Source organism: Crocodylus siamensis, chromosome 3 (genome assembly GCF_052110815.1).
Source record: "Crocodylus siamensis isolate JL-2025a chromosome 3, ASM5211081v1, whole genome shotgun sequence".
NCBI lineage: Eukaryota > Metazoa > Chordata > Crocodylia > Crocodylidae > Crocodylus > Crocodylus siamensis.
Genome location: NC_143397.1, coordinates 57,975,713 through 57,991,199, shown reverse-complemented (window position 1 = coordinate 57,991,199; position 15,487 = coordinate 57,975,713). Strand labels below are relative to the sequence as shown.

The 15,487-nt window shown below is 41.7% G+C and overlaps 1 protein-coding gene across 2 annotated transcripts in view; it reads right to left on the bottom strand.

The window, feature by feature from the left end:
- FER (FER tyrosine kinase) overlaps positions 1-15,487 on the bottom strand; it is a 373,188-nt gene that overhangs the window by 130,751 nt on the left and 226,950 nt on the right. The window lies entirely within an intron of this gene.

Sequence of the window (15,487 nt, the reverse complement as noted above, 5' to 3'; positions counted from 1 at the left end):
TACTATTTATGACATGAACAATGTGTACCCCCGGAAGCTGGGGGGGGGCGGGGGAGGGGGACATGGCGACTGCCCACAGGTGGCAGCAGCAGTGGCAGTGTGCAGGTAGTGAGCAGGGAGCTCCTGTAGGCAGCCACGGCAGTGTCGGCAGCGAGGGGGCGGTGGCGAGCGCCAACTGGAGATCAGCAACGCCGCCAGCAGTGTTGGTGAAGTGTGGGGGGGGGGGGGGGCGAGCAGCAACCACCCGCAGACGCTGCCACAGTGTCAATGACGCTTCTCCCAGGGGGTGCACTACCAATCTCATGCTTCTTCAGGGGGTCCACCAACAATCTCAGGGGGTGCATGTGTACCCCCTGTGTGTCGCCAATGATTTATGATATAATCAACTCTTGGTATGGATACTTGTAATCTGCTTTGTTACATATTCTCTCTCTGTCTTGATACACATATACACAGTTATGAATAAAATTAGAGTGAAAAGAGAGTGCAAAGTTTATCTATGCAAGGTTTTCACAGATTTTCAGAATGTTATACTTTATACAAGGAGGAGGGTCTGAGGCCACATTTTACCAAAAACTGGTTTTAAAAGCAATTCTTTCTATATATAGATTCCAAGCAAGAACTTTGCAGTAATAATACATTTTTTTTATTAGTCTTTATAGCAGGATAACATGAAACAATTAGGCAGGGGAGTAGAATGAATTCAACTTAAAAATAATTGAAGCATGGCAAAACTGTCAGTTACTTACGCAATGGCAAAGATCAAGATACAGAAATCAATTATGATAAAAACGAAAGGAGCAGCAAATCAAGAAAAGCTTGGCAGGCTCAAGCATGTTGTTCTAATTTCTGCTCTTTTACTACTTCACCTTAAGAAGCTATAAAAATATTGTACCAATGCAAAGCACAGAAAGGAGAGCAAAATTGGAGATCATATTTCTGTTTCAAGCTTCTCTTTTCTGTAAAAGTACATATGGCTAAATTTAAAAATTCTCTCTGGTACCTTCCCACGGATCTCTCTCTAGGTCTGTCTATCTGGAAGTATAGGTAAATTCATTAAACAGCTGGAATCTCCAGGAAGTGCTTTCTGTTTTTCAGAAAGGGCAATGTTTCTTAAATCAGTATTAGCGTGTATATCCGAATAGGGCTACACATACTACTGGAAGAAGCAGAAAAGACAGGAGAGGTAGAAAAGGTAAAGAACAAGAGATACAACTTACAGAAGTATGACAGCAATATTATTACAGTTACCAAGTGCTTCTATTTTAAAAGTATGTTTACAGGCAGATAGTGAACAATGGATAAGTAAAAAATACAGGAGTATAAAAATAAAATTTCGTAACAAACACCAATTATATGCGTATATAATATTTATATAATATTTACCCTTTTGAAACACTGCACTGTGAGAGAGAGGATTTCATATTGATAACATCATGTACATAAATATACACAGAAAAAGTCTGGTTCACAGTTGAGAATGATCTTTCCTTTTTCCCCTAGATTTTCCATCCACATCTATCTCAGGTCTCCTCTATGTGTTAGTCTAAATTAGGTTAATATGAGTATTTTAAAAACTTGTTTGCTAACATATCCAACGTATTTAAAAACTTTCTAAAATACTAATTAAGGGAAGGCAAGTAAATTTAACACTTAACTATTTGGTTGAGGAAAAGCAAGGTTCATTAAACAAAGGACACTTCTTACCATAGTCTAGACAAGCTTGCTCTTGGGGCTGACCATAAAACCCTTTGAAGTCAATTGGCAGACAAGGTTCTTTGGGCATTGATGCCTACATAGCCAGATGGGTCGCAAACTGGCTAGAGGGCCAGACCCAGGATGTGATGGTGGATGGGTCATTTTAAACCTTGAGGGATGTGGGCAGTGGGGTTCCCCAGGGCTCGGTCCCCGGCCCACACTATTTGACATCTTCATCAGCAACTTGGACGAGAAGGTGAAAAGCACCTTGTTCAAGTTCACGGATGACGCTAAGTTGTGGGGAGAAGTGGGCATGTTAGAAGGGAGGGACAGGCTGCAACTAGATCTGGACAGGTTACAATGGTGGGCAGATGAGAATAGGATGGGTTTCAATACTGACAAGTGCAAGGCACTACACCTGGGGAGGAAGAATCAGCAGCATACCTACAGGTTGGGGAACACCCTTCTCATCAGCACAGAGGCAGAAAAGGATCTTTGAGTCATTATTGATTCCAAGATGAACATGGGATGCCAGTGTGAACATGCAGTCAGTAAAGCTAACCACACCTTGTCATGCATCCACAGATGCATCACAATCAGGTCCAAAGAGGTGCTCCTCCCCCTCTGTGCAACATTGGTCAGGCCGCAGTTGGAGTACTGCATCCAGTTCTGGGTGCCGCACTTCAGGAGGGATGTGGACAGCATAGAGAGGGTCCAGAGGAGGGCCACTCACATGATCTACGGTCAGCAGGGCAGTCCCTATGAGGAGAGGCTAAGGGACCTGAACCTGTTCAGTCTCCACAAGAGAAGGCTGAGAGGGGATCTGATGGCCGTCTATAAAACTTACAAGGAGGACCAGCGGGGAATGAGAGAGACCCTGTTCCCTCGAGCACTACCAGGAGTAACTAGGAATAATGGCCATAAGTTGACCCAGAGTAGGTTCAGGCTGGACATCAGGAAGCACTACTTAACAGTCAGGGCAATTGGGATTTGGAACCAACTTCCAAGGGAAGTGGTGCTCCCTCCTACACTGGGAGTCTTCAAAAGAAGGCTGGATAATCACCTTGCCGGGGCTGTTTGATCCCAGTGTTCTTTCCTGCCCATGGCAGGTGGTCAGACTTGATGATCTGTTCAGGTCCCTTCCGACCCTACCAACTATGAAACAGCACCACAATTATGTCAGCAAGCAAGAGGGCAGAGAGACTAGGTTTTCACCAAAGTTTTAGTACAAACCCTCACTACAATCTATGCAGGAAGGCTTCTAAGCCAGTCTGGCAGTCCTTTCAGCAACAGCTAGTTTACACAGGTAGGGATATCAGTTAAACGTAAGTTCCATTTTAACTTGGGCTGCAACCCTGTTTTCTTTGCTGTAAGGATTCACAAAATCTCTCTAAATGTTGACTGACTTTCAATGCTATTCCCTTAATTCCTCTAAAGTCCTTCCATAATTAGAAAGCCATGACAAAGAACTTGGGATCCATCCTCAGATATATGTAGGCAAGTGGAGAAAAAAGCAAGAACGTAATGGAAATGGCATTACCGTGGAAATGCTCAGCTTTGGCTAGGCTAATTTAGGTGCTCAGACCCAGGTAGCAATCACCTAGATTAGCAGTCAGCAATTTTTTTAAGGCTGTCAGCGGAAATGAACCTGTTTAGGTCAGAGGCATGTGGGTGGGAGCTACGACTCAGACACTGCTGCTGCTTTTCCATGTGATGGCATGGGGGGGAAGTCCCCATAGGTGGCACTTTTCCCTAATGGGACAAATGAAAGCAATGGCTGCTAAAGTCCTATGTCACGAAATGTACCATGAGACGTAGGTTACTGACTTCTGCCCTAGATTAACTGGAAGTGAAGTCATAAATTATGAGCTAAGCATGCTGGTTCTATACTGCTCACTAACATCAAGGAAAAGAGTGAATGTTGATCTCATCACCTTAGAGCTACTGGTACACCCTATATATGAGCCACTCCAGCCCATAACTGAAAAGGTTGGTGACTGCTAATTTATGTGTGCGTATGTGCATGTATGTATGTATATAGATTAGATATCTATAGATATACATAGAAAGCCTTTATACTGGAGAAAATATGAGAGGGGAAAATAAATCAAGGAAAAATCAGAGTACAGTAGACCCCCATTTTATGTGTATTCGACTTACCCGAGTCTCACATTTATGCGAATTAATATTAACAACCTAGCAGAAAAATACACCCCAAGTTACGCATCATTTGTATATATAAGTGAATGCCTCGAGAGATGCGCAGACTGAGACAAATGGAGTTACGTGCAGTTTGGGTTCCCAAGCAGGATTCTGGAAGCTTGCTCAGTTTCAGTGTCACTGTTGTGGTAGCAGCATATGTTTACAATATGTTTTTGTACCACAATAAATAAAGTATTGGTTGAAAAAGGTTTTATTTTGGTACCTTTGGTGTAATAAATGTGAGGTCTAAGGAACGCAACCCCTGACTTCTCTATTACTTCCTATGGGAAAATTCACCTTGAGTCGCATGAATTCAACATACGCGAGGTTTCTCAGGAACGCAATATATGCATAAGTTGGGGCTCTACTGTAGATCACTTTAATTAAAGTGTTTTAAATAAGGCATTAAAGAATTTAAATCATGATTTATTTTAAAACAAGCAAAAAAAAGTTAATAAATATTTCATTTTTTGCACTTCTGTACTTTGTAGTTATTGTTACTATTACGAGTAAATTTAGTTTTACCTTTTATTCTCCTGTAGAAAAGAAATGTTAGCTCCATAGCCAGCATCATTTGCTGCTATTTTTGGTTAGCCAGGAGGTTACACTACATACAATGTTACACTTATTTAGGCAGTTACAGAGCTTCAAAAATATATACATTTATTCAGATTTTTCTTTTTTTATATTTTTAAGTTAACATTGGTGAATAAGGCAATGAAACTCCCAAACCTCATTACCAGAAGTAAACTTCCTATGCCCCAAAACATACTGAATGGATCCAGGCCATGCTGGGACAAGAAATGTATAACCTGCCAACACTTCCAAAATTACTATACCCCACAACAAAACCATCAACATTCTTGGATCTTACACCTGCACCCCCAGAAATGTAATACATCTCATCCAATGCACCGAATGCCCGGATGGAAAATACAAAGGAGAAACCAAACAACAAATGTGCACCAGAATGAATGCACACCAGAATTCTATCAAAAACAAGAATACACAGTTACTGTGGGGGCACATTTCTCACAAGAAAACCACTCTCTCTAATCTCTCAGTTCTAATCCTCAACGGGAATTTACGAAATTAAGGAGGCGATACTCAGGGCCCAAGGGGTGACCATTCCAACAAAAAGCAAGGGGGGCTGGAGTGCCCAAAAGCCCCCCTGGCTCACCAAGGGTGCATGGGAATGCCTGATTGCCAAAAAGGTGGCGTACAACCAGTGGAAGGGGGGTGCTATCTCCAAAGAGGAGTATACCTCCTCTGCTCGGGCCTGTACAGGGCCTGTCAGGAGAGCTAAGGCGGACATAGAGCTAGGACTTGCATCCAAAATCAAAGATAATAAAAAGTCCTTTTTCAAATATACAGGGAGGATGAAGAAGGCACCGGGAAATGTAGGGCCCCTGCAAGATCGTCTGAGCAATCTGGTGGTTGCACCAGAGGAGAAGGCAGACCTCTTTAACCAATTCTTTACCTCTGTTTTCTTGTGCAGGGACTGGGACTTCCCCACTGTGATGGAAGATGGACTCGAGGGGAGTGCCTCCAGACCTCAGGTTGGGGAGAACCGGCTTAGAGAACTTCTGGAGGGGCTGGACGTGTTCAAATCAGCAGGTCCAGATGCTCTCCACCCCAGGGGGTTGAGGGACCTAGCAGGAGTTATTACAGGGCCTTTGGCATTGCTTTATGAGCTCTCATGGTGCTCGGGCCAGGTGCCAGATGATTGGAAGATAGCCAACGTGGTCCCCATCTTTAAAAAAGGGAGGAGGGAGGACCTGGGCAACTATAGGCCTGTCAGTCTTAACTCAATCCTAGGGAAACTCTTTGAGAAGGTCCTCAAGAAGCACATCTGCGATGGGCCGGCTTCAGGGATGATGCTCAAGGGCAACCAGCACGGTTTCATTAGGGGCAGGTCATGTCAGACCAACCTGATTGCCTTTTATGATCAGGTCACAAAAGCACTGGATGCAGGTGTCGCCGTGGATGTAGTCTTTCTGGACTTTAGCAAGGCCTTTGACACCGTCTCCCACTCCATCCTCATTAAAAAACTAGGTGACTGTGGCATTGATGCCTACACAGTCAGATGGATTGCAGATGAGCTGAAGGGTGGTACTCAGAGGGTGGTGGGGCATGGATCATATTCGACCTGGGGAGAAGTGGGCAGCAGAATCCCCCAGGGCTCAGTCCTTGGGCCCGTGCGGTTCAATCTCTGTATCAGTGATTTGGATGACGGGGTGAGAAGCAACCTGTTTAAATTCGCTGATGATACCAAAATTTGGGGTGAAGTGAGCATGCTAGTAGGGAGGGAAAGACTGCAGCAAGACCTGGATAGGTTACAGTGGTGGGCTAACAAAAACAGGATGTGTTTCAATACTGACAAGTGCAGGGTGCTACACTTGGGCAGTAGTAACCAGCAGCACACTTATAGAATGGAAAACTCCCTTCTTGAAAGCACGGAGGCAGAAAGGGATCTTGGAGTCATTAGCGACTCCAAGATGAACATGGGCCAACAATGCGAGGTCACAGTTGGCAGGGCTAACCAGACCTTGTCATGCATCCACAGGTGCATCTCAAGTTGGGCCAAGGAGGAGATCCTCCCCCTCTATGCAACACTGGTCAGGCCACAGCTTCACTTCAGGAGGGATGTGGACAACATTGAGAGGGTCCAGAGGAGGGCCACCTGCATGATCCGGGGACAACAGAGCAGACCCTACAATGAGAGACTGCAGGACTTGAACCTGTTCAGCCTTCACAAGAGAAGGCTGAGGGGGGACCTGGTGACAGTCTATAAACTCACTGGGGGGGGGACAAGAAAGGTTTGGGAGAGACCTGGTTTCCCCTAGCGCCCCCTGGCATAACAAGGAATAATGGCCATACGTTGTTGGAGAGTAGGTTTAGATTAGACATCTGTAAGAACTACTTCATAGTCAGGGCAGCGAGGACCTGGAACCAACTTCCAAGGGAAGTGGTGCTGGCTCCTACCCTGGGGGTCTTTAAGAGGAGGCTTGATGCCTACCTGGCTGGCATCATTTGAGCCCAGTTTTTTTTCTCCTGCCCAGGCAGGGGGTCGGACTTGAAGATCTACGGTCCCTTCCAACCCTACTTCTATGATTCTATGAAATACCTTCCACAGACAGGCCTATGAACATCATTTCATCAACCTCCTGGATAAAAAAAATCATGGACTAAATATAGACATTGGATTTATGACGCATTATAACCTGCCTAACATCTGACTCCCCAGGTAAACTGTCCACTTTTTACCAGCTATTCTCATTCCTCCCCCCCCCCACCCTCCTGTCACTCATCCTTTAAATACAGTTACATTCATTCCCCCTTCCCCACCTGTCTCTGACCTACTGACCACCTCAACTTGCATTTGGTTTCTTGCAAAGGTACTGGCCTCTGGTTGCTTTACCACTCCACCCAAGAAGAGCACAGACCATTTGTAGGTTCTTCCTTAGCCTGACGAAGGGTGTTTGTACCTGAGAACTTGTTAGGAAGAATCTTCACAACTATTTGAGTTGGTCTAATAAAAGACATCAGATTTACCCAAAGAACCTTGTCTGCCTACATCTTTAGACCAACACAGCTACAACCTACACCCCTGAAATGTTGGTGAATGATACATTTATTTGCTACAAGAGAAATTTGAGGGTTTTTTGTGCTCTATGATCCAAGATGCATTTGGATGAAAATTTGGAATTAAATTAAAAATGAAATAATTTGGCATTTTTACATTGTCCTTTAAATAAATAATTACACTGAATGCACTGGACATATATGAAGAATGTAAGTTTACCAAAATATGATATGCACTCAAAAAATTGATTTATAATACAAAAGAAACATCTATAGATAATTAATTATAGGGATTGTTTCTGGACATCTCGGTTTCGTTTCCACTGAGATGGCCAGAAAGATTCTCTAAAAATCCCTCAGTATAAACTGAGGTAAGACTATGAGCTGAACTAAGCACTCTGGTAGGGCAACAAGACTGGGAACCAGAGGGGTGAAAGGAAGGAAGGAGAAGAGGACTGTGAGAAGAGCAACACTGAACAAAGTCTGGACTGATGGGCAAATAAGACAGGACAAGGAGCTGGGGAAGGTGAAGATACTGACACTGAATGAAAAGTTCCAGGAGGGAGAGACAGGGAGCATAGGCAGGCAGATGATTGCTGGGAGGGAGAGTGGCCAATTTAACAGAGCAGGTACTGGGAATGGCTGGGCAAACAAGCTGGAACCCTAGTTTAAAGTGGTGAATTAAGTAACCAGTGGGCACTGAGATCAGAAATCTTGAAAAAGGAGACAAACTGGAAAGGCAAGGAGAAGATAAGGTCAAGATGCACACAGGGGAACAGAGGACAAGACCTGAAGGGAGTAGATGGGTCAATCTTGGGATAGGGGACTGAGCATAAGGCTTTGTTCCCATTAGAGCACACTCCCATTCAGAGTCTAGAACAGAAGTGGGCAATTATTTTGGCTGGATGGCCACTTAATGAATTCTGCCATCAAGGGCCACACTTTGCCCTCCCCCATCTGCATGTCGGCCAGAGCTGCAGCAAGCCCCTATTCCCACTCATCCCAATGCCCACCCTACTCAGAACCACAGCTTATGCCAACAGCTGTGCATCCACAGCTTATGCCAACACATGCCCAGCATGGCAGAGACAGCCCCAGGTGAGTAATAGCATCAGCTGTGAATGTGGCCAGCAGATTCGGGGGGGACATCTGCCTGGGTCCACAGCTGATGCTGCAGTGTCAGCACTGGGTGGAAGCAGTCCTGCCTGCCCAACCAGTGCAGCAGATACAGCCCCACTTACCCAGCATCACACAGCAGCCAAAGCCACAGGCTGGATCCCATGAATTCAGAGCCAGCCATTCGTGCACCAGATACAATGATTTGGCAGAGCAGATCTGGCTTGAGGGCCATATTTTGTCCATCCCAGTCTACAAGGAAATTCAAGATCCTTGTCTCTCAACGTGTCTGAGAGATCAGTAAATACCTCTGAAAGGCACTGGCAAAGTGACCCATTATACTCCACTGCTGTTCTTCCCTGTGTTACTCCTACTGATTCCCCTACTCCTTGGCTAAAAGAAGTTTAGGAAGTTTATCTTCCAAATCAGTATGAGGCCATATGTTGAAATTCCTGGTTTATTTCCTTTTGTATTTTTTAAATCAAGAAATTAAATCAATAAATGTTAGAAGACAGAACATTTTCAATCAAAAGTTAAGAAATGTTAAAATTAAGATGGTCTATTCAACTTTAATTTTGCCCTCTTGTACACACATTCAGCCTTTTAAAAAAAATCATTTAGTTAACAGAACTCCTCCTGTATTCAGTTCATGGGATGGATCTGATCTACAATTAATCAGGGCTAAACAGTAAAAGTGGCAGTTGTCTATAGGAACTTTGCTTCGTTTGTTGCAGATGCCTGAAAGTGCCGAGAATAAGATGGAATTGTAAATCCTGTCAAGGAGAATTAGATTCTATTCCTGTTGCTGCCTCTCTGTTCCTCTTCGATGCTAGTCAAGTTGCACCTAACTTTTCCTAGGCAGTCACGAACTGAGTGTTCCTCATTTTCTGCTGCCTGATTTCAGACTTTGGGTCTGACTGCAGAAGTCCTGAACTGCTGCTCCTGCCCAATAGGAGCTGTGCTTTAAACATATAAAAAAATTTTCTTGCATACCACACCCCCCAAATAAGATACACCTTGCCTTGGGAAGGAAAAATGAAGAAAAAACAGGTTTTCTAGAGCCATGTCTGAATTCAGCCATGCAGCATTCAGCTACACATACTACCCAGCACTGCTCAGGCAAGAGCTATAGTTTTAACCCTCTTATAGCTCTGCCAAATTGGTAGTAGCTTTTGGCTGCTCAACCAAAAGCCACTGCCAATTTGGCAGCATCTGTGAACAGCTTAAAGCTAATGGTGACATGCACTCTTTCCCTCCCTCTCCAGCTGGAAAAGGGTAGTTCTAGTAGCGATTACAGTTTGCTTTGCAGCCACTGCATGCTTCAATTCTGGGGCAGAAAACCAGCTTCCCTGCTAAAGACATGTGTGCCGATTTTGGAAGGATTTTTCTTGGGGAACAGGTATGTGTAGCATGCAAGTACATACAGGATATAATGTTAATTATTTTAAGAAATCCATTCCAAGGTGGTCTCAAATGGGGCACCTAAAACAGTGGATTTTTTTTTACTTTAATATGCCTAAGCCTCAGTTTACCATGCAATAATAATGCCTGGTTGCATCATTGGTGTCTTGTGCAAATAAATTCATTACTGTTTGTGACCAGTATACTTGCAGAGCACTGTAGAAAAGCGCAGCCCACAGAGAAAGATTTTAAAAGTATACAGTAAATAATGTATAGGGCCAGATATTGAAAAATGACCTGTTTAGCAAGTGCTGTCTGTCCTGGGCACTGAAAAAGACAAGGTCTGTAGAAGATACAGTATACAATCATGTCATCACTACCAGTCCCTCGATATAAAGGTGACAGCCTTCCATTATATAGGGAAGGCATTGGTGAGTCTACAGAGGACGAAGAGGCCAATCCAAGATCTGCACATTCAGTTGCAGATGTGTCAAACAGTTACAGGGAAAGAAGTAGATCCTGGTGATGTTGAGTCACAGCTCTTCCCCTTTGTCACTCCTGTCCATCAGTCTCCATAGTAAGGTTAGTTCACTCAAAAAGATTGATGTCTTGTACATGATGGCACCATTGGGCCACAATTAGGGCCCTACTGAATTCACGGAAGAAGTGGACTGCGCGGTAGCTGCTTTAATTAAGGTTCCCTCCTGCACCCCTCTCCCTCCATTGCTTGGTCCTGATCAGCAGGGAGGCAAAAACCAGGGCTTTAGAAGTGACACCGTTTTTGCCACCTGGCCAGTCAGCAGCAAGCAGCAGGGCCACCAGGGACTATCAGCCAATCAGCAATGGGAGAGGGGGAGCACATGGGGGAACCTGCAAGATTAAAGGAGCTGCTGCCCAGCCCACTTCTGCTGTGAATTCAGTAGGGCCCTAGCCATTAATGTGTCACATACTGCAGTGCATCATTTGCAATGATGGCATTGTAATGGTGTGCTCATGTACTAAAAGACCATTATCATGCTAGATATGTACAGTAAGACCTAACAAGATTGCCCATTCTAACATTTCCTAACTTTAGAATGTTACATTTTATGACACTCTCGCTTTCATCTAATGTTGTTTACAGTAACTTCTGTGTTTGTTTTGTTTCAAAAAACAAACTTAAAAGGCATAAATTATAACACATACGGTAATTTACTAACATCAGTGTGACTAAGAAACAGACTTGAACCTTTACGTCCACTGCACAGACCTCTGACCCCTGAGCTAATGAAATAATTATAATAGTAGCAAGTTATCATTCTCTATGTAGACATGCACTAGAGCTGGATGAGACACTTCACAGTGGATTTTCACAGCTATTCCCTTATGCAGAAAGATGCTGATTTTCCTAGCATCTTGTAGAAACTCTGTCAGAAGTAGGGACAGAAACTTGTTCTTCAAGGTAACATTCAGCTGTCTCTTCTCTTCCTGAAATCTGTTTCATTCATGTCAAACTTTTCACTTATGAAGCAAGTGAGGCAGAGGTCCAAAAGAAAACAAGCTCCTTTGCTCCTAAGTTAACATCAGAGCAAGGTCATCCTGACATGGAATGTAGAAGAGGCAATACATTCACATAACGAAAGACACTTATTTTACACACACACACAGACCAAAAAAGGTTGGACAAATTATTTTTGATAATTTCTTAACTTCCGAGTGAATGGCATCTTACATTTCTTTAACTTTTTGTTCAATGTATAAATGTATACAGTAGGTGTTTTTCCCGTCAGAACCATTCCTTTTAGATATTTGTGAAGAAATTCTAACAGTGTCAATGGTAGTTCTACATAGGCTTAGCAAACCGGTCAACTGATCGGTCAAATATTGTCAACTGACAGGTCAATTGAATGTACAGTTTTTGACTGGTCAAACTTTATAACAATATTACAAAAAACTACATTTTTGTAGTTTTCTTGACACAAATATGATTTCTTGTTGTTTTTGGACATTTCTTAATGAAAAAGAATCTATGCTTTTTCCGTGCATTATTTGGACCTACTGGCAATTTACAATTTTTTACCAATATTTGACCGATTAATTGACCAAAATTTATTTGACTGGTCAAATAACCAACCCTAGTTCCACATGAAAAATAAGGGTAGATTCTAACTAAGACTATATTCAGTTACATATTTTTCAGAAATATTTTGATTTTAAAATCATTTTAATGTTTCTTCTGAAGTTTGAAATTCATATTTAATTTTGTGACAAATTTATCTCCATAACTCCACCTAGAATTTCTAATTTGACAAAAGAGGCAGAAGTGGAACAACAGAGCAGCAGCTTTCTCCTGAAGTTTAACAGGCATTTTACTTCTAGCAGAGTCTTAAAAGCACCTCACTTTGCATCTTTCCAGGCCCACACAGTGGTAAACATGCAGTGTGTGGGCTCTTCACAGCATCACTTTTATGGAGCACCAGAAACTTCTGAACTTATTTACAATTCTCTGTAATTGCCAAGATTCATGTTAATGCAATTAAATTTAAAAGCATCTGGGTAATGGATAACACTGCAGATCTAAACAACTTAACAATATACTTGGTAATTGCATATTTTAATCAGGTTATTATTACGGAACCTTTTGGTTCTTTAGCCATAGATTTTTTTTTCCTTCTCAAAGTAGTAGCTTGTATTTTGAAATCCATCTCGGATCCATAAAATTATGCCCAAAGAGCAGGTGCAGCTGATGCTCCCATGTTCTTGACACAGGAAATGGGGCAAAGAAATATTTAATTTTACTATACGCTATTGCTTGTGAAAAGGGCCTTAGGTAATTGAAGATGGGCAACACCTACCTATTGGGAGGGTGCCGGGGCAGACATCACCCGCCCAATTATCTGCAATCTACCAAACACCCTGTAGGTAAGCTTTATATATCTGGATCTATTGGGACAGAAGCTGTATTGTCTACATGAGTGGGTTGGTGGTTGAACTGCTCTATTCATCATTAAGCAGAACATTCTAAACAGCATGCAATTCTGAACAACGAACACCTTTCAGCTTCTCTTCATTAATTTTAGACTAATCACAGCACGCTTTTGAAGTACCTTGCCAAGGTAAATTATAGCAACCGGTTCATAAACTAAGACTAGAAAACCATTAAACCATCCAGTCTGACTATCTTTTCATCACAGGCCATTACATTTCAACCAGTTACTCCTGCATAGAAACCAATAAATTGTATCTGACTAAACAATATTTTTCAAAACTGTATCCAGACTCCAGGTGACAATTCTAAGATAAGAAGATCCACTGCTTCCCACTATGGTGTATTTCAATGGTTGATCAATCTCATTGTAAACATGGATACCTAACATTTAATTTGAAGTTGTACGGCTTTAACACTGATTCCTGTCCTACCTTTCTCTACTTGATCAACAGTCCTTTTTCCCTTATTTTCTCTTATGAAGATAGTTGTATATCATAATCAAGATTCCTCTTGATTCGGATTGAGGTATTTTTGTAAGACATTCTTCCCGTCGCCACAATTTTGCAGGGCATAAAGGGAGCTCTCAGCACCTTTGCCAACTTTCCATCACTCTTAAAATGTAAAAAGTCAGAAAAGGATGCAGTATTTCAGGTTCACCAATGACATTTACAGAAGTAAAAAATCCACTTTACTCCTACTCATTTCTCCTTTAGTAATGCATTCAAAGAATAAATTAGCTCTCTTCTGCTATAACACTACATTAGGAAGTCATGATGAATTTTCCATTTGCTCCATCCCCTAGATCTGTCAGTGTCCCTCCTTTAAAGAATATCCCCACGCTGCAGATGTGGCCCACGCTTATTGTTTTCAGAGGCATGACCCTGCATTGGGCTGCATTAAAATACATTTTTGTGTGAGCCCACCAGGAATATAGGTTCCTTTCTATAACTGCCTTGTCCTCATCACTATGTATCACTATATGGCATATGCATATTTTATGAACAATAATTTTGTACTTATTTCCAGATAATTGAAAAAAGTGTCAAAACAGTTGGCTCCAGAAACAATGAATACAATACCCACATTCAAGAGGTTGGACAGCTCTCAGTTCATTTAACGTGTGCTCCACTGTTAAATGGTGTGTATGGTGCTTTGTACAATTATGTTATGGGATACAAGTAAGTTAAAAATTCCTTACAAAGATCTAAATTTATTGCATCTATGAAATTACTTTTACCAAATAAGTTTATAATCTCACAAAAAGGGTTTGTTTGACAAGATCTAGTTTCCATAAAACTATGCTATGTTGACTGACATACTTCTTTATTGACTGAATCCCATTATCACCTTTTCCATTAAGTTTCATCCAGGACTGATATCAGGCTAACCAATTTTTATCTACTCAGACCCTCTCAGTTGACCCCTTGGAAATTTGACAGATCATAGTATTTTCTTAGTCTTCTAAAATTTCTCCCATAATTCAAAAGAGATTCAAAATGTACATCAGGAGATCAGGGACTTTTGCAGTCAATCCTGTAAGTCTTTCAGGTTTAAGTTATCGAGGACTGCAAATTTAAAAATGTTCACCCAAGGCAGATGTTATTTAACATATTTCTAATAAATAATGTGTTTGAAAGCAGTTCACCATTCTTACATACAGAAATGAATCACCTTGTATTCCAAATACAGGACAAAAATATTTGTTAAACACTTCCACCTTTTCAGGATGAGGATAGACTTGGACTATCTCTTGTATAGAACCAGAACATCCACATACAACTGAGACAACTTTATTTCACAAGTAGTAATTTGACTAGTTACTGAATATTCTCTATGTCTAAAACAGGTCACAAAATAGGCATAATTCATTTTTCAAAATTAGTTTGTTACGCAGCCACTAAACACTTACTCCGTTTTCTGATATTGCTATTATTCAGTCATTTGTTTTGTTAGTCTCTACACAAGTCAGTTAATGTGCTTGCTTGTTTTTAAGGTGAAAAAACTTACTTGATATGATCAGTGTATTGACTTTTTCCATCTAGCTTTTTTCTATCAAAGAATATGAAGCCAGAATTATATCTGCATGGTATCTTAAGTGGACATAATTTGCTGTACATCTAATAGCAGTTTGTGGTTTTGTTTCCTTCGGCTATCAGAGAGTTTATCCCAAGAAGCTGAAGGCTTCGACAGTATTTCTTTCTCTGGATCTTTGAAGTTACTTAATTCTTGCAGCAAAATAATATTTCCAATAAACACTAAACCCAGCTGCCTGATTTTGTTTGGGCACTTTTGTTTTAAATCCACTTTTCAGGTTTTGATGCATATTTTAGGGAATTGAAGGCAGTGTAGTCTAGTGGATTAAACACAGGTCTGAGAGTTAGGGAACCTTTTAATATTCATTTCAGTGTTTGCACTATCTGCATGCCACCTAAGTTACACGAAATATAGAATAAGGTACAGAGATAATTATTTACCTATCTCATTGGTGTGTTATATAGTTTCATGTTTGTAAAAGAC